Genomic DNA, 3,255 nt, shown 5'->3' with positions numbered 1-3,255 from the left:
CTCCACCCACGGTCCCCCTCCACCGGGCTTAATAGTCCACAACCGGGTCCCAGGGCCTTCCCCGCTCTCAACAACCTCCACCCACGGTCCCCCTCCACCGGGCTTAATAGTCCACAACCGAGACCCAGGGCCTTCCCCGCTCTCAACAACCTCCACCCACGGTCCCCCTCCACCGGGCTTAATAGTCCACAACCGGGTCCCAGGGCCTTCCCCGCTCTCAACAACCTCCACCCACGGTCCCCCTCCACCGGGCTTAATAGTCCACAACCGGGACCCAGGGCCTTCCCCGCTCTCAACAACCTCCACCCACGGTCCCCCTCCACCGGGCTTAATAGTCCACAACCGGGTCCCAGGGCCTTCCCCGCTCTCAACAACCTCCACCCACGGTCCCCCTCCACCGGGCTTAATAGTCCACAACCGAGACCCAGGGCCTTCCCCGCTCTCAACAACCTCCACCCACGGTCCCCCTCCACCGGGCTTAATAGTCCACAACCGGGTCCCAGGGCCTTCCCCGCTCTCAACAACCTCCACCCACGGTCCCCCTCCACCGGGCTTAATAGTCCACAACCGGGACCCAGGGCCTTCCCCGCTCTCAACAACCTCCACCCACGGTCCCCCTCCACCGGGCTTAATAGTCCACAACCGGGACCCAGGGCCTTCCCCGCTCTCAACAACCTCCACCCACGGTCCCCCTCCACCGGGCTTAATAGTCCACAACCGGGTCCCAGGGCCTTCCCCGCTCTCAACAACCTCCACCCACGGTCCCCCTCCACCGGGCTTAATAGTCCACAACCGGGACCCAGGGCCTTCCCCGCTCTCAACAACCTCCACCCACGGTCCCCCTCCACCGGGCTTAATAGTCCACAACCGGGTCCCAGGGCCTTCCCCGCTCTCAACAACCTCCACCCACGGTCCCCCTCCACCGGGCTTAATAGTCCACAACCGAGACCCAGGGCCTTCCCCGCTCTCAACAACCTCCACCCACGGTCCCCCTCCACCGGGCTTAATAGTCCACAACCGGGTCCCAGGGCCTTCCCCGCTCTCAACAACCTCCACCCACGGTCCCCCTCCACCGGGCTTAATAGTCCACAACCGGGACCCAGGGCCTTCCCCGCTCTCAACAACCTCCACCCACGGTCCCCCTCCACCGGGCTTAATAGTCCACAACCGAGACCCAGGGCCTTCCCCGCTCTCAACAACCTCCACCCACGGTCCCCCTCCACCGGGCTTAATAGTCCACAACCGGGACCCAGGGCCTTCCCCGCTCTCAACAACCTCCCCCCACGGTCCCCCTCCACCGGGCTTAATAGTCCACAACCGAGACCCAGGGCCTTCCCCGCTCTCAACAACCTCCACCCACGGTCCCCCTCCACCGGGCTTAATAGTCCACAACCGGGACCCAGGGCCTTCCCCGCTCTCAACAACCTCCACCCACGGTCCCCCTCCACCGGGCTTAATAGTCCACAACCGAGACCCAGGGCCTTCCCCGCTCTCAACAACCTCCACCCACGGTCCCCCTCCACCGGGCTTAATAGTCCACAACCGGGACCCAGGGCCTTCCCCGCTCTCAACAACCTCCCCCCACGGTCCCCCTCCACCGGGCTTAATAGTCCACAACCGAGACCCAGGGCCTTCCCCGCTCTCAACAACCTCCACCCACGGTCCCCCAAGACGCACGTTCCAAGCCTTAACCCTCAGACCATCCACCCCCCGGGCGGGACCCCACACCCACCTGACCCCAACTCACTCCCACCAAAAACACCACCACCGCCACCGCCTCAACGGCCTGCCCCACCCAGCACTCCCACACACACACCTGCCCCACCAACGCTCCACACACGCTTTCTTCCCTCTCCCCGACCCGACCCAAGCCATCGCACCGCACCGGGTGAGGGCCTAAGCTTCCTCGCCCGCCCCCCCGCCCCCGACACGCAGGCAGGCAGAGGGAAAGGCCTCAGCGCCCCCCAGGACCGTCGCGCCGCCTTGGCCTCACGGCTTCCCTGCTCCCGCACGGCAGACACACGCCCCGCTCTACCCCCGCTGGGGCCAAAAGCTGCCTACGGCACCTGGGATTCCCAGGCGGTCACCCATCCAGGTACTAGCCAGGCCCGGGACGGTTTACCTTCCGAGATCGGACGAGATCGGGGGCATTCGGTCCGGTATGGCCGTAGGCCCCCGCCTCCCCGGGCTTTAGCGTCAGCAGCCTGGCCTCAGTCAGCCGGGCCCAAACAATTAACCCGGAGGCCGGGCCGAGGGAAAACTTCCTCCGAGCCGGCCCAAGGGGAAGGGAGGACGAGGACGCCGGGCCCGGGAGGTGACAGGACGTGCACGTCAGACCCGGGAAGCTGTGCGCCCCGAGGTTAACCCCCGGGCCGGGGCGGGGAGAGAAAAATGTTCTAAGTCCGGTAGGGACAGCAGGTCAACCCCGGTCCGAGGCGGGGAGAGAAATTTTCCAAGTCCGGCAGGGACAGCAGGTCAACCCCGGCCGCCGTAGCAGAGGTTGACCTGGTGTCCGATTCGCTCCCCGGGCACCAGGTCAACCTCGGGCGCTTTAGCGGAGGTTGACCTGGTGTCCGATTCGCTCCCCGGGCACCAGGTCAACCTCGGGCGCCTTAGCAGAGGTTGACCTGGTGTCCGATTCGCTCCCCGGGCACCAGGTAAACCGTGGCCGCTTTCAGCGGAGGTTGACCTGGTGGCCGATCCCCTCCTCGGGCTCCAAGTCCGGCAGGGACAGCAGGTGAACCCCGGCCGCTTTAGCAGAGGTTGACCTGGTGTCCGATTCGCTCCCCGGGCACCAGGTAAACCGTGGCCGCTTTCAGCGGAGGTTGACCTGGTGGCCGATCCCCTCCTCGGGCTCCAAGTCCGGCAGGGACAGCAGGTCAACCCCGGCCGCTTTAGCAGAGGTTGACCTGGTGTCCGATTCGCTCCCCGGGCACCAGGTAAACCGTGGCCGCTTTCAGCGGAGGTTGACCTGGTGGCCGATCCCCTCCTCGGGCTCCAAGTCCGGCAGGGACAACAGGTCAACCCCGGTTCCGGGCGGGGAGAGAAAAATTTTCTAAGTCCGGCAGGGACAGCAGGTCAACCCCGGCCGCCGTAGCAGAGGTTGACCTGGTGTCCGATTCGCTCCCCGGGCACCAGGTCAACCTCGGGCGCCTTAGCAGAGGTTGACCTGGTGTCCGATTCGCTCCCCGGGCACCAGGTAAACCGTGGCCGCTTTCAGCGGAGGTTGACCTGGTGGCCGATCCCCTCCTCGGG

At 66.0% G+C, this 3,255-nt stretch overlaps 1 non-coding gene across 1 annotated transcript; it reads right to left on the bottom strand.

The window, feature by feature from the left end:
• Positions 1 to 2,054: 2,054 nt before the first annotated feature.
• LOC142006689 (5S ribosomal RNA) lies at positions 2,055 to 2,173 on the bottom strand. The gene has a single exon (XR_012643736.1). It is a non-coding gene; the product is annotated as a 5S ribosomal RNA (ribosomal RNA).
• Positions 2,174 to 3,255: the final 1,082 nt, after the last annotated feature.

The sequence above is a fragment of the Carettochelys insculpta genome, unplaced genomic scaffold (assembly GCF_033958435.1).
Source record: "Carettochelys insculpta isolate YL-2023 unplaced genomic scaffold, ASM3395843v1 scaffold_0109, whole genome shotgun sequence".
NCBI lineage: Eukaryota > Metazoa > Chordata > Testudines > Carettochelyidae > Carettochelys > Carettochelys insculpta.
The sequence above is the reverse complement of the archived record's forward strand: the minus strand, read 5'-3'. Positions and strand labels throughout refer to the sequence as shown.